Source organism: Pristiophorus japonicus, chromosome 13 (assembly GCF_044704955.1).
Source record: "Pristiophorus japonicus isolate sPriJap1 chromosome 13, sPriJap1.hap1, whole genome shotgun sequence".
Taxonomy (NCBI): domain Eukaryota; kingdom Metazoa; phylum Chordata; class Chondrichthyes; family Pristiophoridae; genus Pristiophorus; species Pristiophorus japonicus.
Genome location: NC_091989.1, coordinates 90,713,605 through 90,740,862, shown reverse-complemented (window position 1 = coordinate 90,740,862; position 27,258 = coordinate 90,713,605). Strand labels below are relative to the sequence as shown.

Genomic DNA, 27,258 nt, shown 5'->3' with positions numbered 1-27,258 from the left:
TACTTCATACTTCTCTGGATTAAATTCCATTTGCCACTGTTCTACCCACCTGATCAGTTGATTCATATCTTCCTGCATTCCGCAGCTTTCTTCTTCATATCAACCACAGTCTATTTTTGTATCATCTGCAAACTTATTAATCATACCCCCTATATTCAAGTCCAGATCATTGATGTCTACTATAAAAAGCAAGGGACCTCGTACTGAGCCCTGTGGAACCCCACTGTATAGCTATTGCCTATAGTAAAGTAAATATGATCACTTTTTTTTAAAGTGCAATAATCCTAGGGAATTATTTAATTAAAACATCTTCCAAAACTATTGACTCAAATGTTCCCATTTTAATTGGCACTGTAAAGCCAAGGAATTGAAAGTGTTAAGCATTTTTCTTCAATTTTATTTCCCCATCTGAAGCTGAGTGTCACAACTGGTATCTCAGGTTTTACATTAGTTTCACGGCAATTTGAGTTTCGGTGCATTTTTATGTAGGCGTCAATGGAAAGAAATGCCAAAGTGGGTGTGAACATAAAAATTTGTATCTACTTTGAGCTAAAGGCACTTGCAGGATAAAACCTTCAGGATACAAATTGGAATTGGTGCCGCCCACTCTTTTGGCACTACGAGTGCCAATTTGGTTCCAAAATGGTGTTCATGGCGCCTGCACACCTGGTGTAGGTTGCGCTGGACACCATCCTGGTGAGGGCGTGAGCATGCGCACTCTGTGCATCCGCCAGAAATATGCAGAGCAGGCAGATTGTGACGCCAATCAGCGAGTAATGCTGATTTGACACCAGCCCTGCCATTTTGGAGCTGACCCCTTCCGCTAGTGCCCTTTCTTGAGCACGCACAGTTGAACACACCTTTAGCAGCAGGAAGGAGCCTCACCAACGCTTTTTAAAGGCATAATCAACTACTTTCAGGTTAGTTGCTAATTGATTTCTACTAGCTCTTGCTGCGATTACACGTCTTTGGTGCTTTCTAGAGTTGTTTGAAGTTGCTAAATTCTACAGGGAGTGCTGAACAACTTTCTCCTGCGTTCAAGGCTTCTGTGCAAACCACTTGCTCCCAGACATGGGTGCAGTAGTAGGCATTTCCCTTGGAATATAGCATGACTGGGAGAATGAGCAGAGGTGACAGGAGATATTTGCAACACTGCGTAGTTTGCCATCCGCTGTTGAATCTCTGTATTCCAAGACAGCTGACTACATTTCATTCTCTCTTGTTAGAGAGCAGCAGACGGAGCGAGCACGTGGCATTGCTAGGATTGCAGGCTTCCCCATGGTGCAGGGTGCCACTGATTGCACGCACATTGCTTTGTGTGTGCCCCATGTTGACTCTGAGATGTACCACAACCGATAGGGAATCCACTCCCTGGTGAGCACCACACGCAGTGAATCATGCGGGTCAATGCCCGCTATCCTGGCAGCAGTCATGATGAGGTGGGTGGGGTGGCTTGACCCATCCACCTCCACGGAGGTGTGTGGGGGACCTGACCCATCCACCTCCATGGCACGAACCTGGTATTGCAGTACTTCCAGGAACGGTGCAGTGGCTCTAGGCCTTTTGGCTAAGAGCATTGGCGCAGAGTGATCCTTGGCGTGTGCAAGGTGACCTCTGGCGTTTGTGATTTGACAAAGAATTGGAACGATTGGCTACGAATTTCAAAAAAAAAAAAAAAGCAGTCATGATGCCTCCATTCTGTGGCAGTCTGCTGTGCCATCTGCATTTGAGCCACCAGGACAAATCACAGGATTGTTGCTGAGTGACGAGGGCTATCTGCTGACGACATGGCCCATGGCTCCGGTGCACAACCCAGGCACACGTGGGCAGCATGCATACAACAAAAGCCAGGATGTTACACAAAATGTCATAGAGCAGACCGTTGACTTGCTGAAACAATGCTTTGGCTGCCTGGACCGCTCTGGAGGATCCCTGCAGTACTCGGCAGAGCGGATGTCAAGGTTGGTGGTGCTCTGCTGCATGGTGCACAACCTCGCCATCATGAGGGAACAGCCCTTGCCCTCAGCTATATGTCGAGCTGCTGAGAGAACAGCCCTTGCCCCCAGCTATATGTCGGGCTGCTGAGGGAACAGCCCTTGCCCCCAGTTATATGTCGAGCTGCTGTGGGAACAGCCTTTGTAAGGTCCTGACTCTAATGTACTGATTTACACGAGACACATGCTGAATCAAGCTCACTCAGGACCTGCACCTTTAATTCCAGCTCTCCAGTGCTGCACTTGCCTGAGACCTCCCTTTATATACCACAGTGGGACAGGTATGAAGTGTCTCCTGCAAGTGCACCCCTGGTGGTAAGGTATGCTTATAGTTACAGGTCATATCCAGTTACAGTCATGTATAGCATGGTAAGATACAGTTATATACAGTAATGTGAGATACATGACAGCCCTTGCCCACAGCTAAAAGCTGAGGAGGAGAAGGAGGAGTAAGAGGCAGGGAGGAGACAACCTAGACAGCCCATTTCTGGCTGGGCTGTCTGTGAACAACTCACTGACTACGATACCAATAAACATAACTCTAATTCCCCATTCACCAACAGTCTCACACCTACCTTCCCTCTGTTACTGACTATTACAGTGTCTGCTTCACCATAGTGCAAAAATAAAAGCCAACACAAAATAAACATTCCAAACCAAATTTATAAATCAAACCATGCCATATTGCGTACAAATGTCAACTACTCACCCTTGTGCATTCGACTTTGAGATGGAGACTGCAAATGGCCTTGAGCAGCTCTGGGCCATGAAGGCCTGGTTGCAGACTGCACCATCTCAACATGGGCGGCAGCAGTCTGGGCTGGCGGGCTGGCTGGCTGACGAGCAACAGCAGTGGCTCCGTGGAGCACAAACCTGCTGTCCTCTCTCAGGATGACAGCATTTGTCCTTCCTCCATTGCCACTCCACTGCATCCGATTCAACGGGCGTATGTTAATCATGCATCGTGATCTCCCCGCCCGTTTTCAGGGGTTATCGAATTTGGTGGTCTCTGTCTGACAATGCAGTTTCAATAGTCTAACTTCGTAGAGTGAAATACTGCAAATGCTGGAAATCTTAACTAAAGACAGAAGACACTAGGAATACTCAGCTGGTCAGGCAACATCTGTGGAAAGAGATCAAAGGGTATCAACCTGAAACACTAACTCTGTATCTTGTTCCATAGATGCTGCCTGGTCTGTTGAGTATTTTCAGGATTTTCTGTTTTTATAACTGAAAATATTGCTGAATTGAAGAAGCTTTCCTTTTATCAGATGTCACAACCACTTTGTGTGGGTATATCCTGGGTTAACATAGAAACATAGAAAATAGGTGCAGGAGTAGGCCATTCAGCCCTTCGAGCCTGCACCGCCATTAAATAAGATCATGGCTGATCATTCCCTCAGTACCCCTTTCCTGCTTTCTCTCCATACCCCTTGATCCCCTTAGCCGTAAGGGCCATATCTAACTCCCTCTTGAATATATCCAATGAACTGGCATCAACAACTCTCTGCGGCAGGGAATTCCACAGGTAAACAACTCTCTGAGTGAAGAAGTTTCTCCTCATCTCTGTCCTAAATGGCCTACCCCTTATCCTAAGACTATGTCCCCTGGTTCTGGACTTCCCCAACATCGGGAATATTCTTCCCGCATCTAACCTGACCAGTCCTGTCAGAATCTATACATTTCTATGAGATCCCCTCTCATCCTTCTAAACTCCAGTGAGTAAAGGCCCAGTTGATCCAGTCTCTCCTCATATGACAGTCCAGCCATCCCTGGAATTAGTCTGGTGAACCTTCGCTGCACTCCTTCAATAGCAAGAATGTCCTTCCTCAGATTAGGAGACCAAAACTGAACACAATATTCCAGGTGAGGCCTCACTAAGGCCTTGTACAGCTGCAGTAAGACCTCCCTGCTCATATACTCAAATCCCCTAGCTGTGAAGGTCATCATACCATTTGCCGCCTTCACCGCCTGCTGTACCTGCATGCCAACCTTCAATGACTGATGAACCATGACACCCAAGTCTCGCTGCACATCCTCTTTTCCTAATCTGCCGTTATTCAGATTCTGTCTGTGTTTTTGCCCCCAAAATGGATAACCTCACATTTATCCACATTATACTGCATCTGCCATACATTTGCCCAACCTGTCCAAGTTACCCTGCAGCCTCTTAGCGTCCTCCTCACAGCTCACACCGCCACCCAGTTTAGTGTCATCTGCAAACTTGGAGATATTACACTCAATTCCTTCATCCAAATCGTTAATGTATATTGTAAAGAGCTGGGGTCCCAGCACTGAGCCCTGCGACACTCCACTAGTCACTGCCTGCCATTCTGAAAAGGATTCCTTTATTCCGACTCTCTGTTTCCTGTCTGCCAACCCCCAGTTCTCTATCCACATCAGTACATTACCCCCAATACCATGTGCTTTGATTTTGCACACCAATCTCTTGTGCGGGACCTTGTCAAAAGCCTTTTGAAAGTCCAAATACACCACATCCACTGGTTCTCCCTTGTCCACTCTGCTAGTTACATCCTCAAAAATTTTTAGAAGATTCTTCAAGCATGATTTCCCTTTCATAAATCCATACTGACTATGGCCGATCCTGTCACTGCTTTCCAAATGCACTGCTATTTCATCCTTAATGATTGATTCCAACATTTTCCCCACTACTGATGTCAGGCTAACCGGTCTATAATTACCCGTTTTCTCTCTCCCTTTTTTAAAAGTGGTGTTACATTAGCTACCCTCCAGTCCATAGGAACTGATCCAGAGTCGATAGACTGTTGGAAAATGATCACTAATGCATCTACTATTTCTAGGGCCACTTAAGTATTCTGGGATGCAGACTATCAAGCCCCGGGGATTTATCAGCCTTCAACCCCATCAATTTCCCTAACACAATTTCCCGCCTAATAAGTATTTAGTTCCTCTTTCTCACTGGACCCACTGTCCCCTAGTACATTCGGAAGGTTATTTGTGTCTTCCTTCGTGAAGACAGAACCAAAGTATTTGTTCAATTGGTCTGCCATTTCTTTGTTCCCCATTATAAATTCACCTGAATCCGACTGCAAAGGACCTACATTTATCTTCACTAATCTTTTTCTCTAACATATTTATAGAAGCTTTTGCAGTCAGTTTTTACGTTCCCTGCAAGCTTCCTCTCGTACTCTATTTTCCCCCTCTTAAACCCTTAGTCCTCCTCTGTTGAATTCTAAATTTCTCCCAGTCCTCAGGTTTGTTACTTTTTCTAGCCAGTTTATATGTCTCTTTCTTGGTTTTAACACTATCCTTAATTTCCCTTGTTAGCCACGGTTGAACCACGTTCCCCGTTTTATTTTTACTCCAGACAGGGATGTACAATTGCTGAAGTTCATCCATGTGATCTTTAAATGTTTGCCATTGCTTATCCACCGTCAACCCTTTAAGTAGCACTCGCCAGTCTATGCTAGCCAATTCACGCCCCATACCGTCGAAGTTACCTTTCCTTAAGTTCAGGACCCTAGTTTCCGAATTAACTGTGTCACTCTCCATCTTAATAAAGAATTCTACCATATTATGGTCACTCTTACCCAACGGGCCACGCACAACAAGATTGCTTATTAGTCCCTTCTCATTACACATCACCCAGTCTAGGATGGCCAGCTCTCTAGTTGGTTCCTCGACATATTGGTCGAGAAAACCATCCCTAATACACTCCAGGAAATCCTCCTCCACCGCATTGCTACCAGTTTGGTTACCCCAATCAATATGTAGATTAAAGTCACCCATGATAACTGCTGTACCTTTATTGTACCTTTATTGTTTGATGCTGTCCCCAACCTCACTATTACTGTTTGGTGGTGTGTACACAACTCCCACTAGCGTTTTCTGCCCTTTGGTATTCAGCAGCTCCACCCATACCGATTCCACATCATCCAGGCTAATGTCTCTCTTTACTATTGCATTAATTTCCTCTTTAACCAGCAACACCACCCAGCCTCCTTTTCCTCTCTACCTATCCTTCCTAAATGTTGAATACCCTTGGATGTTGAGTTCCCAGCCTTGGTCACCCTGGAACCATGTCTCCGTGATGCCAATTACATCATATCCGTTAACTGCTGTCTGCGCAGTTAATTCGTCCATCTATTCCAAATACTCCTTGCATTGAGACACTGAGCCTTCAGGCTTGTCTTTTTAACACACTTTGCCCCTTTAGAATTTTGCTGTAATGTGGCCCTTTTTGTTTTTTGCCTTGAGTTTCTCTGCCCTCCACTTTTACTATTCTCCTTTCTATCTTTTGCTTCTGCCTCCATTTTATTTCCCCCTGTCTCCCTGCATAGGTTTCCATCCCCCTGCCATGTTAGTTTAACTCCTCCCCAACAGCAATAGCAAACACTCCCCTCAGGACATTGGTGCCGGTCCTGCTCAGGTGCAGACCGTCCGGTTTGTACTGGTCCTACCTCCCCCAGAACCGGTTCCAATGCCCCAGGAATTTGAATCCCTCCCTTTTGCACCACTCCTCAAGCCACGTATTCATCTGGGCTATCCTGCGATTCCTACTCTGACTATCATGTGGCACTGGTAGCAATCCTGAGATTACTACTTTTGAGGTCCTATTTTTTAAATTTAGCTCCTAGCTCCCTAAATTCGTCTCGTAGGACCTCCTCCCGTTTTTTTATCTATATCGTTGGTACCTATGTGCACCACGACAACTGGCTGTTCACCCGTCCTTTTCAGAATGTCCTGTACTCGCTCCAAGACATCCTTGACCCTTGCACCAGGGAGGCAACATACCATCCTGGAGTCTCGGTTGCCGCCGCAGAAACGCCTATCTATTCCCCTTACAATCGAATCCCCTATCACTATAGCTCTCCCACTCTTTTTCCTGCCCTCCTGTGTACCCACGGTGCCATGAACTTGGCTGCTTCTGCCCTCCCCTGATGAGTCATCCCCCTCAACAATACCCAAAGCGGTGTATCTGTTTTGCAGGGGGATGAGCGCAGGGGACCCCTGCTCTACTTTCCTTTCACTTCTCTTCCTGTTGGTCACCCATTTACTATCTGGCTGTGTATCCTTTACCTGCAGTGAGACCAACTTGCTAAACGTGCTATTCATGTCATTCTCAGCATCGTGGATGCTCCAGAGTGAATCCACTTGCAGCTCCAGTGCCGCAAAGCGGTCCGTCAGGAGCTCCAGGCGAATGCACTTCCCACACATGTAGTCGTCAGGGACACCGGAAGCGTCGCTGACTTCCCATATAGTACAGGGAGAGCATAACACGTGTCCGAGTTCTCCTGCCATGACTTAACCTTTAGATAAACTTCATTTCAGTGTGAGTTATCTTTGACACTGCTACCAAGTTAATTTGGGTGAATAATATGGGATTGAACAACATGAACATACAAAGCAGAGGACTCGTTATCAAATTAAGGATCACTCTTTCTTCCAAATGTTTACCAAGTGTGCTGGAGGGTACTTCACCATTTTTCCATCAGATTTGCCCCCTTCCCTCCTACAGCTACGCAATAGTTACACCCAATGGATGAGCAAGAGTTACCCACTGGAAACCTTCCATTTGATTCTTCCCCACCCAATCTTCTGATGTAGGAGGTGTCTCGCTCTGCAGAGGCAGAGATGGGATGCTCAGCAGAGTAGGAGATTCTACCAGTCAGTGACATTATCATTGGTCTTACAACACACAATTCAGCAAGTGGCACAGGAAACCGAACCTAATAAGGCCAAATCCAATGCTATTATGTATCAGCAATTCAGTTTAATCCTGTAGCTGGTTAGCAACTTTACAGGAAAAATAAACTTCATGCAGTTGGCCAGATGGCTCAGTTGGTGAAAGCAATGTAAATCTGAGCCCTACATGTCAGTATGTCTCAGGATGAATACATAGTCTGTGTTGAGTTAGCTGACCTTGGTCATGGTAGAACGAGAAAAAAAATCACTCCGCGTCTCTCTCCTGAGTGTTATCCATTGATTCCAGCTGGAAACTCTGCCTCAATGCTGGGTGAGGGCAGCAACAAACTCGGTATGACGCTATCCAACAGCAAAGCAAACAAACACCAGCCATAATCAACACCTTCAGGAGATGAGCAAATTGGCAAAAATGAAATATGACAGGCCAGGAATCGGGACTTCTAATTTCCTTTGTTTTCTCTATTAATAAGCATATTCATTGAAGGAGCTCAGTATAACCAACCTAAGAGGTTGGCAAAGATTCCTTTGTGTCTCAGTGAACTACGGGGAGGAAGAGAGGAGAAAATGAGGAGAGCAAGATTAGTCCTGACTTCAATATCGTTTCAAAAAGAACCAGTAACATTGAACTGTTTAGAATAATTACCCTTCCTCTGACGCAGTAACTGGTTGCAGATGTACCCTAGATTCACAGACAATGAATCCAGTTAGCTTGCAGAAACCCTTTTTTCAGCCCTCCGAAACATGGGTTTCTTCTGAACCAGGTCCCACTGTGTGCTTATCCCTCCGTGCTGGCCCTAGAGGAGGAATTTTCTGTTCTTGCTTCCAAAAACAATATATATTTTCTGAAATGCTGACTGTTGTTATTGGGTCCTGTCAGGGTCATGGATTTTCCAGGCTGTAGACTTGAATCCGTTTCACAATTAGCGTTTTATTAAAATGAAAAGGAATGGTCCTCCTCTAGTGGCTTAGACAGTGAGGCGGATGAGAAAGGAAGTCCCAGGTTCAGCTCCCAGTTAGTGCTGAGTTAGCTGATCTCAGGGCCATTGCCGGGGAGCTACAATTGATTCCGTACCCCTGAGAATAGGAGGGGAAAAGTCAGCCAGGGTTCCTGCTCCTGACTGAAGTCCAGTAAGTGCTGCTGGAAAGCGCATACGTGTGGGCTAAGGACATGACTGAGTCTGGCTGCGCTACCCGCCATAGTTAAATAGCTTGCCAATAATCTCTGTCTGGGCTCACACATGAAGAACAGCGGTCCCGGTGAGATAACGGAATCTCAGTACGAATGAAAACATAACCCAGCATGAACCAGCACTGGTAGAGGGGGGACAGGGGGGGAGATGGAGAGGAAATTGGCAAAAATTAACATGAAAACAGAAAAGAAGGCACTTGATAAATCACTGGTTATTGTAAACCCTCCAGTTACCCAGAGGAGTACTTACAGTTTTGATTGATTCCTGATGGAGTTTTCATGTAATGTAAGACATTCTTCTGTATTATTTGCAGGTCCTGGATTCTAAAGTAGTTGGAAGTGTTGGAGCAGAAGCAGAGGATTATTGCCTTACTGGTATGTTTGCAAATGAGATATAAAATATGGATTTAAACTAATGGAGCTGCATGCTATTGTTTCACTTTGAATGATCAGTGAAATCCCATTCTAGTGTGGATTTGTACTTGAAATGGGACCGATGAATTTTCCCGTTATAATTTATTTTTACCATTTTGAACAAGGTTACAATGTAAGCAAAACACTGAGCTGAGAAAACAAATGTAGTCTGGGCACACACCATCTTTCCAAACATCAGATCATTATCATGTGGATGTAGCAGTAATAGGAACAAGCAGTAACTGTCTCAATTGGATACAGGTGGCAACCTGGGTGCTGACAGATTCAACTGTACAGGGTCAGAGGACTGAGCAATGTGCTGATTACGATAAGGCAGCGATGTTTGGCAGGTGGGAGTTAAGATGATTGCAATGAGGAGCAGTGTAAAAATGCAGAGTTCAAACACTCTCACTGTGTGCACATTTGTTCATCCACACGCTCCAGTGGGGAGCTGCAGAAGATGTGCTCACTTCAAGACCAGATAATCTTTTATTGATAAAACAAGACAAATGGCCAAGGCCCATTGTGTAGGATGCTTTTTGCAGAATCAATCCCAATTTGGAAGAACAAAGTCTGAATATTTTTCACAATTCAATGCAAGTGCTGGCAGAATGAAAGTTCCATTCACTCACCCTCACGAGCAAGGCTGGTCATGGAAGACAGGCAGGAGGTAGTCAAGCCTACATGTAAATGTTTTCATCGCACAACTTGCTATTACAAAAGCTGTGCTACTTTGTATGAAGTTGAAATTTGCATATGCAATCTGGAGCTTTTCATTTATTGTATATGTATGTGTGTTGTACTGATGTAAAACATAGAATCATAGAAATTTACAGCACAGAAGGAGGCCTTTCAGCTCATTGTGCCATGCTGGCCGACAATGACCTATCCAGCCCAATCCCACTCCCCCGCTCAGTAGGTTATATGCACTTCAAGTGCATATCCAAGTACTTTTTAAATGTGGTGAGGGCTTCTGCTTCTACCACCCTTTCAGGCAGTGAATTCCAGACCCCCACCAGCTTCTAGGCGAAAAAAAATGTCTCCTCAAATCCCCTCTAAACCTCCTACCAATTACTTTAAATCTATGCGCCCTGGTTATTGACCCCTCTGTTAAGGGAGATAGGTCCTTCCTATCCACTCTATCTAGGCCCCTCATAATTTTATATACCTCAATTGGGTCTCCCCTCAACCTCTGTTCCAAAGAAAACAACCCCAGCCTATCCAATCTTTCCTCATAACTAAAACTCTCCAGTCCAGGCAACATCCTTGACTTTACCCTCTCTAGTGCAATCACATCTTTCCTGTAATGTGGCAAAGAATGGGCAAGAAAAAGAGTGGGAGAGCGATAGTGATAGGGGATTCAATTGTGAGGGGAATAGATAGGCGTTTCTGCGGCCGCAACCGAGACTCCAGGATGGTATGTTGCCTCCCTGGTGCAAGGGTCAAGGATGTCTCGGAGCGGGTGCAGGACATTCTGAAATGGGAGGGAGAACAGCCAGTTGTCGTGGTGCACATTGGTACCAACGACATAGGCAAAAAAAGGGATGAGGTCCTACGAAACGAATTTAAGGAGCTAGGAGCTAAATTAAAAAGTAGGACCTCAAAAGTAGTAATCTCGGGATTGCTACCAGTGCCACGTGATAGTCAGAGTAGGAATCGCAGGATAGCGCAGATGAATACGTGGCTTGAGCAGTGGTGCAGCAGGGAGGGATTCAAATTCCTGGGGCATTGGGACCGGTTCTGGGGGAGGTGGGACCAGTACAAACCGGACGGTCTGCACCTGGGCAGGACTGGAACCAATGTCCTCGGGGGAGTGTTTGCTAGTGCTGTTGGGGAGGATTTAAACTAATATGGCAGAGGGATGGGAACCAATGCAGGGAGACAGAGGGAAACAAAAAGGAGCCAAAAGCAAAAGACAGAAAGGAGATGAGGAAAAGTGTAGGGCAGAGAAACCCAAGGCAAAGAACAAAAAGGGCCACTGTACAGCAAAATTCTAAAAGGACAAAGGGTGTTAATAAAACAAGCCTGAAGGCTTTGTGTCTTAATGCAAGGAGTATCCGCAATAAGGTGGATGAATTAATTGTGCAAATAGATGTTAACAAATATGATGTGATTGGGATTACGGAGACGTGGCTCCAGGATGATCAGGGCTGGGAACTCAACATTCAGGGGTATTCAACATTCAGGAAGGATAGAATAAAAGGAAAAGGAGGTGGGGTAGCATTGCTGGTTAAAGAGGAGATTAATGCAATAGTTAGGAAAGACATTAGCTTGGATGATGTGGAATCTATATGGGTAGAGCTGCAGAACACCAAAGGGCAAAAAACGTTAGTAGGAGTTGTGTACAGACCTCCAAACAGTAATAGGGATGTTGGGGAGGGCATCAAACAGGAAATTAGGGGTGCATGCAATAAAGGTGTAGCAGTTATAATGGGTGACTTTAATATGCACATAGATTGGGCTAGCCAAACTGGAAGCAATACGGTGGAGGAGGATTTCCTGGAGTGCATAAGGGATGGTTTTCTAGACCAATATGTTGAGGAACCAACTAGGGGGGAGGCCATCTTAGACTGGGTGTTGTGTAATGAGAGAGGATTAATTAGCAATCTCATTGTGCGAGGCCCCTTGGGGAAGAGTGACCATAATATGGTGGAATTCTGCATTGGGATGGAGAATGAAACAGTAAATTCAGAGACCATGGTCCAGAACTTAAAGAAGGGTAACTTTGAAGGTATGAGGCGAGAATTGGCTAGGATAGATTGGCGAATGATACTTAGGGGGTTGACTGTGGATGGGCAATGGCAGACATTTAGAGACCGCATGGATGAAGTACAACAATTGTACATTCCTGTCTGGCGTAAAAATAAAAAGGGGAAGGTGGCTCAACCGTGGCTATCTAGGGAAATCAGGGATAGTATTAAAGCCAAGGAAGTGGCATACAAATTGGCCAGAAATAGCAGCGAACCTGGGGACTGGGAGAAATTTAGAACTCAGCAGAGGAGGACAAAGGGTTTGATTAGGACAGGGAAAATGGAGTACGAGAAGAAGCTTGCAGGGAACATTAAGGCGGATTGCAAAAGTTTCTATAGGTATGTAAAGAGAAAAAGGTTGGTGAAGACAAACGTAGGTCCCCTGCAGTCAGAATCAGGGGAAGTCATAACGGGGAACAAAGAAATGGCGGATCAATTGAACAAGTACTTTGGTTCGGTATTCACTAAGGAGGATACAAACAACCTTCCGGATATAAAAGGGGTCAGAGGGTCTAGTAAGGAAGAGGAACTGAGGGAAATCTTTATTAGTCGGGAAATTGTGTTGGGGAAATTGATGGGATTGAAGGCAGATAAATCCCCAGGGCCTGATGGCCTGCATCCTAGAGTACTTAAGGAGGTGGCCTTGGAAATAGCGGATGCATTGACAATCATTTTCCAACATTCCATTGACTCTGGATCAGTTCCTATGGAGTGGAGGGTAGCCAATGTAACCCCACTTTTTAAAAAAGGAGGGAGAGAGAAAACAGGGAATTATAGACCGGTCAGCCTGACCTCAGTAGTGGGTAAAATGATGGAATCAATTATTAAGGATGTCATAGCAGTGCATCTGGAAAATGGTGACATGATAGGTCCAAGTCAGCATGGATTTGTGAAAGGGAAATCATGCTTGACAAATCTTCTGGAATTTTTTGAGGATGTTTCCAGTAAAGTGGACAAAGGAGAACCAGTTGATGTGGTATATTTGGACTTTCAGAAGGCTTTCGACAAGGTCCCACACAAGAGATTAATGTGCAAAGTTAAAGCACATGGGATTGGGGGTAGTGTGCTGACGTGGATTGAGAACTGGTTGTCAGACAGGAAGCAAAGAGTAGGAGTAAACGGGTACTTTTCAGAATGGCAGGCAGTGACTAGTGGAGTGCCGCAAGGTTCTGTGCTGGGGCCCCAGCTGTTTACATTGTACATTAATGATTTAGACGAGGGGATTAAATGCAGTATCTCCAAATTTGCGGATGATACTAAGTTGGGTGGCAGTGTGAGCTGCGAGGAGGATGCTATTAGGCTGCAGAGTGACTTGGATAGGTTAGGTGAGTGGGCAAATGCATGGCAGATGAAGTATAATGTGGATAAATGTGAGGTTATCCACTTTGGTGGTAAAAACAGAGAGACAGACTATTATCTGAATGGTGACAGATTAGGAAAAGGGAAGGTGCAACGAGACTGGGTGTCATGGTACATCAGTCATTGAAGGTTGGCATGCAGGTACAGCAGGCGGTTAAGAAAGCAAATGGCATGTTGGCCTTCATAGCGAGGGGATTTGAATACAGGGGCAGGGAGGTGTTGCTACAGTTGTACAGGGCCTTGGTGAGGCCACACCTGGAGTATTGTGTACAGTTTTGGTCTCCTAACTTGAGGAAGGACATTCTTGCTATTGAGGGAGTGCAGCGAAGGTTCACCAGACTGATTCCCGGGATGGCGGGACTGACCTATCAAGAAAGATTGGATCAATTGGGCTTGTATTCACTGGAGTTCAGAAGAATGAGAGGGGACCTCATAGAAACGTTTAAAATTCTGACGGGTTTAGACAGGTTAGATGCAGAAAGAATGTTCCCAATGTTGGGGAAGTCCAGAACCAGGGGTCACAGTCTGAGGATAAGGGGTAAGCCATTTAGGACCGAGATGAGGAGAAACTTCTTCACCCAGAGAGTGGTGAACCTGTGGAATTCTCTACCACAGAAAGTAGTTGAGGCCAATTCACTAAATATATTCAAAAGGGAGTTAGATGAAGTCCTTACTACTCGGGGGATCAAGGGTTATGGCGAGAAAGCAGGAAGGGGGTACTGAAGTTTCATGTTCAGCCATGAACTCATTGAATGGCGGTGCAGGCTAGAAGGGCTGAATGGCCTGCTCCTGCACCTATTTTCTATGTTTCTATGTTTCTATGTTTCTATGTTTCTATCCCGTATACCTTCTTAACCACCTTTATCTACCTGTGCTGCTACCCTCGGGCATCTGTGGACATGCACTCCAAGGTCCCTCTGTTCCTCTACACTTCTACATGTCCTACCATTTAATGTGTATTCCCTTGCCTTGTTAGCCCTCCCCAAATGCATGACCTCACACCTCTCCAGATTGAATTCCATTTGCCAGTTCTGCCCACCTGAACAGTCCATTGATATCTTCCTGCAGTATCCAGCTTTCTTCTTCATTATCAACCACAAGGCCAATTTTTGTAACATCTGCAAACTTCTTAATCCTACCCCCTACATTCAAGACTAAATCACTGATATATACCACAAAAAACTAGGGACACAGCACTGAGCCCCGCAGAACCCCACTGGAAACAGCATTCCAGTCACAAAATTACCCTTTGCTTCCTGCCTCTGAGCCAATTTTGGATCCAACTTGCCATTTTACTCTGGATCCCATGGATTTTTACCTTCGTGACCAGTTTGCCATGTGGGACCTTATCAAAAAGCCTTGCTAAAATCCATATACACTACAACAAACTCACTACCCTCATCGACCATCCTTATTACCTTCTCAAAAAATTCAATCAAGTAGGTCAGACATGACCTTCCCTTAACAAATCCATGCTGCCTGTCCTTGATTAATCCATGTTCTCTCTAAATAAAGATTTATCCTGTCCCTCAGAATTCTTTCCACTAATTTTTCCACCACCAAGATTAGGCTGACTGGCCTGTAATGTCTTGATCTATACCTTTCTCCCTTTGTAAACAAAGGTACATGTTTGCTGTCCTCCAGTCCTCCAGCACCACACCTGTAGCCAGGGAGGATTGGAAAATGATGGTCAGAGCCTCTGCTATTTCCTCTCTTGCTTCTCTTAACAGCCTGGGATATATTTCATCCAGGACTGGGGATTTATCCACTTTTAAAGATTCTAAATCCCTTAATACCTCCCCTCTTTCTCACTATGTTTATTTCATCTAATATGTCACATTCCTCCTCCCTGATTGCAATGTCTGCATCGCCTCTCTCTTTTGTGAAAACAGACACAAAGTATTCATACCTACATCTTCGGCCTCCATACACAGGTTATCTTTATGGTCTCTTTAGTTATCCTCTTGCTGTTAATGTATTTATAAAACGTCTTTAGGTTTTCCTTGATTTTACTTGCTGATATTTTTTATGCCCTCTCTGCTTTCCTAATTTCCTTTTTAATTTCACCCCTGCACTTTCTATACTCTAGAGTTTCTGCAGTATTGAGCCCTCGGTATTGTCATAAGCTTCCCTTTTTGTCTTTATCCTTCCCTGTAAGTCCCTTGACATCCAGGGGGCTCTAGATTTGTTAGTCCCACCCTTTTTCTTTAAGGGAACATACTTGCTCTGAACCCTTCCGATCTCCTCCTTGAATGCCTCCCACTGCTCTGACACTGATTTATCTTCAAGTAGCCATTTGCCGTCCACTATGGCTAAATCACATCTCAGCTTAGTAAAATTGGCTTTTCCCCAATTGAGAACTTTTATACCTGATCTATCTTTGTCCTTTTCCATAACTACCCTAAATCTAACTGAATTATGATCACGAGCATCAAAATGCTCTCCCACTGATACCCCTTCCACCTGCCCAGCTTCATTCCCTAAAACTAAATCCAGAACCGCCCCCTCCCTAATTGGGCTTGTTACATACTGGCTAAAAAATGTTCTCCTGAATGCATTTTAAGAAATCTGCACCCTCTATACCTTTCACACTATTTTTATCCCAGTTAATATTGGGGTAGTTGAAATCCCGTACTATTACTGCCCTTTGTTCAACTTTAGTGCTTTATTTTGTCGGATGGGATTCTCCTCCTAATTGTTTTGTTCCAGATTCCATATGTTGTAAAATAATAATGACAACAAACCTCTGAGCAGTCTTCCTTTCGCTCCATGCCCCCAATCATTTTATAAATTAATGCAAGTCTGGTGTGCCATGATGTTTTACATAATTGTGATGTATAATTAAAATTAATTTATCTGTACATTTGATTCTGCTCCACAACAGTAATTAACGTACAGCAGACTGACGGAAAAACAATAATAAAATGCTAGAATCTCAAGTTTACCATTTCTGTATCTGCACGCTGAATGGATTTTTGTGCCATGTAGCCCTGAGATTTATATAAATGTTATTTAAAACTATTAAATTTAGTGTATTGAAATTAGTTTTTAAAACTTTTATTGTAAAATGTGCCAAAATCCAAAATGACTTTTGCTTGGTCAACAACAACAACAACCTGTATTTATATTGCGCCTTTAACATAGTAAAACGTCCCAAGGCACTTCACAGGAGTATTATAAGACAAAAAGTTTGACACCGAGCCACATAAGGAGAAATTGGGGCAGATAACCAAAAGCTTGGTTAAAGAGGTAGGTTTTAAGCAGAATCTTAAAAGAGGGGTTTAGGGAGGGAATTCCAGAGATTGGGGCCTAGGCAACAGAAGGCATAGCCACCAATCGTTGACCGATTATAATCAGGGACGCTCAAGAGGGCAGAATTAGTGGAGCATAGATACCTCTGGGATGGGTGGGAGGGGATCGTGGGGCTGTTGGAGATTACAAAGATAAGGAGGGGCGAGGCCACAGAGGGATTTGAAAACTAGGATGAGAATTTTGAAATCGATGCGTGCTTAACTGGGAGCCAACGTAGATCAGTGAGCAGAGGGGCGATGGTTGAGTGGGACTTGGTGAGAGTTAGGACACGGGGCAGCCGAGTTTTGGATGACCTCAAGTCTACGTAGGATAGAAAATAGGAGGCCAGCCAGGAGTGCATTGGAATAGTCAAGTCTAGAGATAACAAAAGCATGAATGAGGGTTTCAGCAACGGATGAGCTGAGGCAAGGGCAGAGACGAGTGATGTTATGGAGGTGGAAATAGACGGTTTTAGTTATGCTGCGGATATATGGTCGGAAGCTCATTTCAGGGTCAGATATGACACCAAGGTTGCGGACAGTGTGGTTCAGCCTCAGACAGATGTTAGGGAGAGGGATGGAGTCAGTGGCTAGGAACAGAGTTTGTGGTGGGGACCGAAAAGAATGTCTTCAGTCTTCCCAATATTTAATTGAAGAAAATTTCTGCTCATCCAGTTCTGGATGTCAGAGAAACAGTCTGACAATTTAGAGACAGTAGAGGGATCGAGAGAAGTGGTAGTGAGGTAGAGCTGGGTGTCATCAGTGTACATGTGGAAACTGACGCTGTGTTTCCGGATGATGTTGCCAAGGGGGCAACATGTAGATGAGAAATAGGAGGGGGCCAAGGATAGATCCTTGGGGGACACCAGAGGTAATGATGTGAGAGCGGGAAGAGAAGCCATTGCAGGTGATTTTCTGGCTACGATTAGATAGATAAGAATCGAACCAGGCGAGTGCAGTCCCATCCAGCTGGATGATGGTGGAGAGGCATTGGGGGAGGATGGAGTGGTCAACAGTGTCAAAGGCAGCAAACAAGTCAAGAAGGACAAGGAGGGATTGTTTGCCTTTGTCTTGGTCACAAAGGATGTCATTTGTGACTTTGATGAGAGCCATTTTGGTATTGTGGCAAGGGTGGAAATCTGATAGGAATGATTCACATATGGAGTTGAAGGAAACATGGGCATGGATTTGGGAGGTGACAACATGTTCATGGACTTTGGAGAGGAAGGGGAAGTTGGAGATGCGGGGTTAATTTGCAACGACTGAGAGGGTCAAGGGTTGATTTTTTGAGAGGAATGATGACGACAGATATGAGGAAGAGTGGGACAGTACCTGAGGAGAGAGAACCGTTGACATTGGGAGCCAGAAAAGAAAGTTGGGTAATCAGTGGGAATAGGGTCGAGGGTGCAGGAAGTGGGTCTCGGGGACAAGATGAGCGCGGTTATGTCATGAGGGGAGATCGAAGAGAAACTGGAGAAAGATGTGAGGTTAGGGCTAGGGCAGGGGGGATCCTTAGAGGAAGTTTGGCCCGGTGGGCTAGGGAAAGGAAGGGAAATGGCTGGAGCAGCTAAACAGATGGTCTCAATCTTAGAGACAAAGTCATCCATGAGCTCCTCGCACTAGTTATTGCTTGTTGATTTGTTTCTCCCAGTGGAATTAAAGTAAACATAATATTGACAATTACTTTTTCTGGAGTATAACGCAATGCACTTTAGCACATACTCTCGGACGATAATTCAGTGCGGTACTGACTGAGTGCTGCCTTATTAGAGGTGCAGGCTTTTGGTGAAACGTTAAAGCTAGGGTTGCTAACTCTGGTTTGATGTATTCATCACATGACCTCTCGGCTTCAACTCCCCTCCTCCGCCCCCCAGCCATTAGTTGCCCGACATGTCCATCGTCACGGCGCACGGTCTTCCCACGCCAGTTGGAAAATGAACAGATTCTGTCACCAAATTGGATGATTTTTAAATGTCAGTCAAACAACCTATTTTCCCATTTCCAATATTTTTTACAGCTAGCAAATAAAAGTATTCAAAGTAATTTTTAAAAAAAGGCCATTTTTTTAATGCCTGTATAATTTTTCTCCCTGGTTAACACACAGCAGAGTCCTGGAGATTAATCTTTAATTCTTGGATTCTCCAGGACAATCCTGGAGGGTTGGCAACCCTAGTTAAAGCAGCAAGGACAGTTCAAGTGGACCTTAAAGATCTCTTGACACTACTGCAGATTGTGAGAAAAAAGTGTGCAGTGAATGGAAAAGACTGAGCAGAGGGGGGCCTCAAAAAGGGACCTGAGTAATAGTCACATTACTTTCAATATCTAGACCATGTGAAAAATCAATTTAAAAAAAAAAAGCTAACAGATTGCTGGTATATAAAGCTAAGACATTAGAGTACAAGTCCACTGAGCCTATGCTAAGGCTTTATAGTGCACTGGCCAGAGCAGACCTGGAGTACTGTATTCAGGTTTGGTCAAAATAAAATTCCTGGATAATAATGGTACTGCCTATCAGAGCAGCAATGCAAGTCACCATAGAGGGATGGAGGGGCATGAGTTAATTCTTGTGATTCCCCCACATCCCAGGCCCGTCCTTATGCGGTAAGGGAATGTGGCAAGCAAGGTTGAGTAGCTCCCCTCGGGCACTCTCTAACGTCACATGCAGAGGGGCCGAGCGGGAGGTCGGGCAGCACGTCTGGACACAGCTGGTGTATAGCCCGGGAGAGCAGGAAATTGAAAGGAAAGTATGAATCATACCCTCAAATGTAAAATAATAACAGATTTTTAATGTTTCCCTAGTTCTTCCCCCACATACATAAACTTGTGATCAGTCAGCAGACTCCTCCATTTCTCAGACATGATGACGAAGCTGCTTCCTTCAGTTTGAACATTATTTATCTTTTTGAAATAAAAATGTCAGTTATTGTCATCAGGATGTCCATGTTAAGTGAGTGGACAAGAAGGTGGCAGATGGAATATAGGGCTCAATTTTTCCCAAAGCTTTTTTTTTTGGCGTACTTGAAGAGTAATGCCCGTTTTTTGCGGGGTTCAAGTACGCCAAAAAAAATGTTCTAAGTTTCCCTGTTGGATTTTTTCATTTTGGCAGAGCCTAACCTATCCTTTAGTTTTGGGGGTGGAGCCTTGATCTGCGCCAAAAAGATCGGGTTGCCACAGTAAACAGGGACACAATGCGGGCTGAGACTGCAAAGTGAAAGATACAGCCTGTTTGCACACATTAAAACACATTGCATCAACTTAAAAACACATTAAAATATATTGCAGAAACTTGCCTCCAATTATTGAAGTGTGTGTCGTCCTCCCTCGATGTCGGTGCCAATTCCCGCCACTATCTCAAGCCGAAGGGCTTCCCAGTCGCTTTCCCCTTCTGCCCAGAAACTCGTGCCGGTCCCGCTCCCCCACCCCTAGCCCTGGCCGAAGGGCTTGCCGGACTGCTTCCCTAACCCGCCCCTTGCCGATGCCAGTCCCGCTCTCCCACCCCTAGCCCTGGCCGAAGGACTTGCCGATGCCGGTCCCGCTCCCCTAGCCCTGGCCGAAGGACTTGCCAATGCTGGTCCCGCTCCCCCACCCCTAGCCCTGGCCGAACGACTTGCCGGTCTGCTTCCCTAACCTGCCCCTTACCGGTGCCGATCCAGCTGCCCCGCCTGCCCCGAGTGCCTTGCAGGTTCCGCTCCCACCCCAGTCCCAAGCCCCTTGCTGGTGACGATCCAGCTCCCCCGCCCTTAACCGAAGGGCTTGCCGGTCTGCTTTGCTATCCCACCCCAATCCCCTTGCAGGTCCAGCTCTCTTCCCGCCCCCAGTGCCTTGCCGGTCCCGCCCCTATCCCAGGCCAAATGGCCTCCTCCCTCCCAGTCCCCACACCTAACTACACCCGAAAGGCTTCGCCCCCTCCTTCCTCCCCTCTCTCCTTCCTTCCTTCCTTCCTTTCTCCTTCCCCTTCCACTTCCTTCCTTCCTTCCTTTCCCCTTCCCCCGCCCCACAACACTCTTACCTTTCCTGCTGATGTCCGGGCATCTGCTGCACTTACCTGTGCCGATTTCTTTAATTCTCCAGAAGATTTTTCTGCAGAGGCCACACACGCTTGCCTAAGCACAACTGGAGTAACTCTCAGCTGGCCAAGCTTGCCTAAATGGCCAGAATTGACGCAGGTGGCAGGTTACACCCACTTTGGCTGAAAAAAAACTTAGCTAAAAAGATCGTAACTAACTGAGTTACACTGGTGCAAATTGATTTGGGAAACTGTGTCTTTTTAACTTAGACCAAAAAAAGCAGCCTGCTCCAAAAACACGGCGCAAATCACTGGGGAAAATTGAGCCCATAATGTGGAGAAATGTGAAGTTAATCATTTTGATATGAAGAATAGAAAAGCAGAATACTTTTCTGAGGTGACAGACCAGGAAAAGTTGGTAGTCAGAGGGATTTGGGTGTCCTTGTACACGAATCACAAAGTTAACATGTAGGTACAGCAAGCAATTTGGAAGACAAATTATAATTTGGCCTTTATTGCAAGGGAGTTGGAGTAACGAAGTCTTGCTGCAGTTATATTGGGCTTTGGTGAGACCATACCTGGAGTACTGTGTACAGTTTTTGTTAAGTCCTGACTCTAATGTACTGACTTACACAAGACACATGCTGAAGTCAAGGTCACTCAGGACCTACACCTTTAATTCCAGCTCTCCAGTCCTGCACTTGCCTGAGACCTCCCTTTATATACTACAGTGGGACAGGTGTGGAGTGTCTCCTGCAAGTGCACCCCTGGTGGTAAGGTATGCTTATTGTTACAGGTCATATCCAGTTACAGTCATGTATAGCATGGTAAGATACAGTTATATAAGTAGATACATGACATCACCCTCCCCCAAGGTCTTATTGCCTTTATAGATTCAGTCTCTCAGGTAGTCTGCGCTCTCGCGTGTAGGTTCAGTTGTTTGCCTTGGTGCCTGTTTTTCGTTCGGTGTGATTGCTGGTATCTCGCCTGGGCTGTCTGTTGAGACTGCCCTTTCCTCAGGTTGTTTCACTTGTCTGTCCACCAGGTGTGGTGTGAGTTCCACATTGTAGTTTGCCTCTGGTTCTTCAGTGTTATCAGTGAATCTACTTTTTACTTGGTCTACATGCCTCTGGCAGGTTTGGCCATTGTCCATTTGTACAACCAGTAGCCTGTTTCCCTCTTTGTCTCTTACTGTCCCTGCAAGCCATTTGGGACCCCGGCCATAGTTTAGCACAAACACTTTGTCCCCTATCTCATTCCATCTCCCCCTCGAATTTCGGTCATGGTACTCAGTTAGCTTTTGACGCTTAGCCTCAACAATTTCATGCATGTCTGGGAGGATTAATGAGAGCCTGGTCTTTAAGGTTCGTTTCATCAATAGTTGCGCGGGGGGAACCGCAGTCAAAGAATGCGGACGAGATCTGTATGCCAGCAGCAGTCGCGACTGGCGGCTCTGCAGCGTGGGACCTTGGATTCTGAGCATGCCTTGTTTAATGATCTGCACTGCTCGCTCCGCCTGGCCATTGGAGGCCGGCTTGAAAGGTGATGTCTTAACGTGATTTATACCATGGTCAACTATAAAATCGTGAAATTCTGCGCTGGTGAAGCACGGACCATTATCACTGACCAATATGTCAGGAATGCCGTGCGTTGCAAACATGGTTCTAAGGCTCTCCACAGTGGTGGAGGTGGTCTCGAGTTTAAAATGGTGCACTCGATCCATTTTGAAAATGCACCAACGACTACGAGGAACATTTTGCCCATGAATGGGCCCGCATAGTCCACATGCACCCGCGACCGCGATTTAGCGGGCCAGGGGCTTAGGGGGGCCTCCCTGGGGGCATTACTGAGTTGGGCACACGACGGATGCAGAGCTCCAAGTCCGCGTCAATGCCAGGCCACCAGACATGAGATCTGGCTATGGCCTTCATAAGGACGATCCCCGGGTGCTCGCGATGGAGCTCCCGGACAAACTCCTCCCTGCCTTGTAAGGGCATAACTACTCGGCTGCCCCACATCAGGCAGTTTGCCTGTAGTGAGAGTTCATGCATGCGCCTATGGAAGGGTTTGACCTCCTCGGGGCAGGCATTGCGAGCCTCTGCCCAGTCACCGGTTAAAACGCATCTTTTAACTAGAGATAACGTGGGGTCGCTGGTCCTCCAGGCTCTGATTTGACGAGCCATCATGGGCGAACCTGTGGATTCAAAGGCATTGATTGCCATTACCATCTCACAGTCTTGTTCGTCGGACCCTTCTGTGGTCGCCAGGGGTAGCCTGCTAAGCGCGTTGACACAGTTGTCTCTGCCTGGTCTGTGCCTTATCGTGTAGTTGTAAGCCGCCAGCATGAGTGCCCACCGCTGAATGCGCGCCGAGGCGTTGGCGTTGATTACCTTGTACTCAGATAGTTGGGACGTGAGGGGTTTGTGGTCGGTTTCTAACGCAAACTTGGCCCTGAAAAGATATTGGTGCATCTTTTTGACACCGTACACGCACGCGAGCGCCTCCTTCTCAACCATACCATGCCTGCGAAAGTGACCTGGAGGCATAAGCAACGGGCTGCAATTTACCCGCATCATTGACATGCTGTAAAACGCACCCGACCCCGTATGCTGACGCATCACACGTAAGGACTAACTTTTTACCTGGGTCAAAAAAGGCTAAAACTCTCTTGGAACATAGAAGGTTGTGTGTCTTATTGGAGTGTCTCCTGCAAGTGCACCCCTGGTGGTAAGGTATGCTTATTGTTGCAGGTCATATCCAGTTACAGTCATGTATAGCATGGTAAGATACAGTTATATATAGTAATGTGAGATACATGACAGTTTTGGTCTCCTTACCTAAGGAATTATATAGTTGCCTTAGAGAGGGTGTAACAAAAGTTCACTAGATTGATTCCTGGGTTGAGAGGGTTGCCCTATGAGGAGAGATTGAGTAAAATGGGCCTATATTCTCTGGAGTTTAAAAGAATGAGAGGTGATCTCATTGAAATGTATAAAATTCTTACAGGGCTTGACAGGATAGAGGCCGAGACTGGAGAGTCTAGAACGAGGAGTCACAGTCTTAGGATAAGAGGTTGGTCATTTAGGACTGAGATGAGGAGAAATTTCTTCACTCGGGGTTGTGAATCTTTGGAATTCTCTACCCCAGAGGACTATGGATGCTGAGTCATTGAGTATATTCAAGACTGAGATCGATAGATAGGGAATCGAAGGATATGAGGATTGGCTAGGAAAGTGGAGTTGAGGTAGAAGATCAGCTATGCATATAATGAATGATGGAGCAGCCTCAAGGGGCCATATAGCTTACTCCTGCTCCTATTTCTTATGATCTTATGATCTTATGATCTTCGACCCAAGACCGCCCTAAGTAGAGGAAGAGCATCTGGGAGGGCGCTGAGCACCTCGACTCTCATTGCCGAGAGCATGCAGAAAACAAGCGGAAGGAGCATGCCACAAACCAGACCCCTCACCCACCCTTTCCTTCAACGATTGTCTGTCCAACCTGTGACAGAGACTGTAATTCCCGTATTGGACTGCACAGTTTCTTGAGAACTCACTTTGAGTGAAAGCAAGTCTTCTTCGATTTCGAAGGACTGCCTATGATAATGATGAGAGTCAAATAGATACCAAGGTTGTACACCATCAAGTTCAGCCTCAGCAAACTGGAGAGGTGATAACATTGAGTTAGGGTGTGAAATTTCTGCTGGGTACTGAACAGGATGGCATCAATATTGCTAGTTTTAATTTGCAAGTTTAATTCTTGGCTTGAAGTTCGAAAAGGGTTGGACAACACGGTGTTTGAGGAGTCAGTGGTGGTGCTGGAGAGATAGAGTTAGGTGCTGTGAGCATATGTATGATCCCTTGCCTACAGATGATACCAATGTGCAGCAGGTAGATGAGGACAGGATGAGCTGAAGTTGTGGGGAGGAGGAAAAGGCTGATCAACTAAACGGATTGTCTTAGTTATAAGAACATAATAGGAGCAGGAGTAGGCCATTTGGCCCCTCGAGCCTGCTCCGCCATTCAATAAGATCATGGCTGATCTGATCATGGACTCTGCTCCACTTCATTGCCCCATAACTCTTTATTTCTTTATCGCTCAAAAATCTGTCTAACTCCGCTTTAAATATATTCAATGACCCAGCCTCCACAATTCTCTGGGGCAGAGAATTCCACAGATATACAACCCTCTGAGAGAAGAAATTCCTCCTCATCTCAGTTTTAAATATGCGGCCCCTTATTCTGAGACTATGCCTCCTAGTTTTAGTTTCCCCTATCAGTGGAAATATCCCCTCTGCATTATTGAGATGAAAATAATCAATCAGCTGTGTACATTTGACGTTGGAGCGGAAGATTGGGGAGAGTAGAGGAAGGAGGTCAGAGGAGGGGGGTTGTCCTTCATCCAGGATAATCCTGGGGTAATGAAACAATTTGAACTTGGAGAAGGAGGCATAATGTGGCTTAAGGTGATTCAGCCATATCTAGCGATGAACAACCAGGCAAGTCTTTTTCCAGCTGTGCTGTGACCCTCAGATTTAAGGGTGCAGAGATGGAAATTTTATTGCAAGACTGGTGGGACAGGAGACTGTGAGGGACTTAAAGGGGATGAGGGTATCAAAGCCAGAGGAAAGGGAGCTATTGAGCAGGTCAGTACCAGTAGTCATGTTACCAAGGAGGGAGAATTGGAGTTGGGAGGCCATTTTGTTCAGGGAGAGTGGTAAGGTGGTTTTAAAAGGGTTGAAGGCAGGAAGATTTGGATGTTAAGGGCACAAAATTGTATAGGCCATTACTACATCTTTCGAAAATGTTCCAAAGTACTTCACATGCCATTAATTAATTTTGAGGTATGGTCAGTGTTTGCAGTGTAAGCAAATTAAACAGGCAATTTACAAACAGCAAGATCCCTCAAACAGGAATTTGATGACTGACCAATTAATGTGTGTGGCAGTATTGGCTGAGGGAAGAATTTTGGTCAGGATAGAGGATAAAATGTGCAATTCACAGTACAATGGCACGTAGAGAAACTGATTTTTTTCAAAAGCCCTATAATTGGCGTGATGTCCATCACCAAAACCTTCACTCTTCAATTTTTCTTCCCTCCCCCGCCCCAGTCATTCTTCATGAACGAGATGAGAACAGATATTCAACTGTGGACAGCATAACAGACAAGCCTGTTGCTGTTCGCTCTCAACAACAGACGGATGCTCTTTCCAGCAGGGGTCTGGACACCATTCAGAAGCGGAAGGCCTGGTTGATGCCTTGGCCCAAACAAGATGCACGAGAGCAGCCCACTGAGTCTCTCAGTTTTCACCTCCTCGCCCCACATTGGGTAATAGCGCTGTTGGCTCCCTGCAGTGCACAGGCATGATTGAGAACACAGCATGTAGGGAATCACAAGTCATTCCCTCATCCTGTGATTCTAAGGTGGAACCAGCCAGAACTCCAATGCAATACATCACTACTGGCAAGACTTTTAGTTACAACCTTATCTATTATAAGACCTCTGAAGCGGGACTCCAAAATATTTCATTTCTATTTTATGGCTTTTTAGGACATTCGCTATAATATACACCTCATTTTAATATGCAAGATGCTTGGTCTCTAAGCAGTGTTATAAGATTTCACTGACTCAAACTCTTGATTCCCTTTCATTGTGGATGCTCCTAATGTGTGAAATCCCTTGCCATTCACTTTTATTGTAGCGAATTCCAATGATAGAAGCCTGTTTACATTAGCTTCTAATTTAGAGAATTCAAGTTGAACAAACCCCTTCCCATTCGGTCCCATTGTAGGTAATTCCAATTAAAGAAATCCATTTCCGTTCACTTACAATGTAAGAAATTCCAATGGACCAAAGTCCTTGCCATTCCTGTCTGCTATATGGCATTTCTGATTCAAGCACATATTCTAAGATCAGTGTAAGATTGACCAAGTACTCAATGTTGCTCAATTTTTCACCATTTTTGCTGCCAAATGTTACGCAGATGGTTGCATTTTTGCAATTGGATCGTTTTTTGTTTTAAAATGAAATTTCTGTGTTGATTACTGAAGCATGATAGTTCTGGAACAATGATTAGGAAATGGTCCATTTTTATTTACATTTTACAAAAACTAAACTAAACTAAGCTAAGCAAATAAAACATGCCAGTTTGCCAAGAAATGTTCTATCAGAATTGGAGCACATGTTGGAGAGGTACTGTGAGGATGGACTTTTCATAAGATTTTATTGTATTCCCCAGGCTCAGAGTGCTGATTATATCACTGATGATAAAGCTGTGGAAGATTAAGATCAAATCTGTATTGAGATTTAACCCTGGGCCAATATTACAAAGCAGTTATGGCCCTGCTAATGGCACCATTACATTATAGATAAGTATCAGGAATGTTGTATTCACTGTTAAATAATAGGAATAGGAAAAGGCCATTAGATCCAACTTCCCAGATTGACTCCCACACAGCCTGCAAATATTCACTGGTGCGCCACACACGTAAATAATGACCACTTGGGCACCCCTGGAACCTGTGGACAGGGTAAAATTAGCAAGTAAAAGGAAAAAGTAATGCTTGTC

At 45.3% G+C, this 27,258-nt stretch overlaps 1 protein-coding gene across 4 annotated transcripts in view; it reads left to right on the top strand.

The window, feature by feature from the left end:
- The window catches only part of st3gal2 (ST3 beta-galactoside alpha-2,3-sialyltransferase 2), a 468,108-nt gene that overhangs the window by 125,359 nt on the left and 315,491 nt on the right, over positions 1-27,258 (top strand). For all 4 annotated transcript variants that reach the window (XM_070897754.1, XM_070897757.1, XM_070897756.1 and 1 more), the window contains exon 2: positions 9,186-9,246. The gene's annotated coding sequence lies outside the window, so the exon portion shown is untranslated. The remainder of the gene's footprint in view (positions 1-9,185; positions 9,247-27,258) is intronic.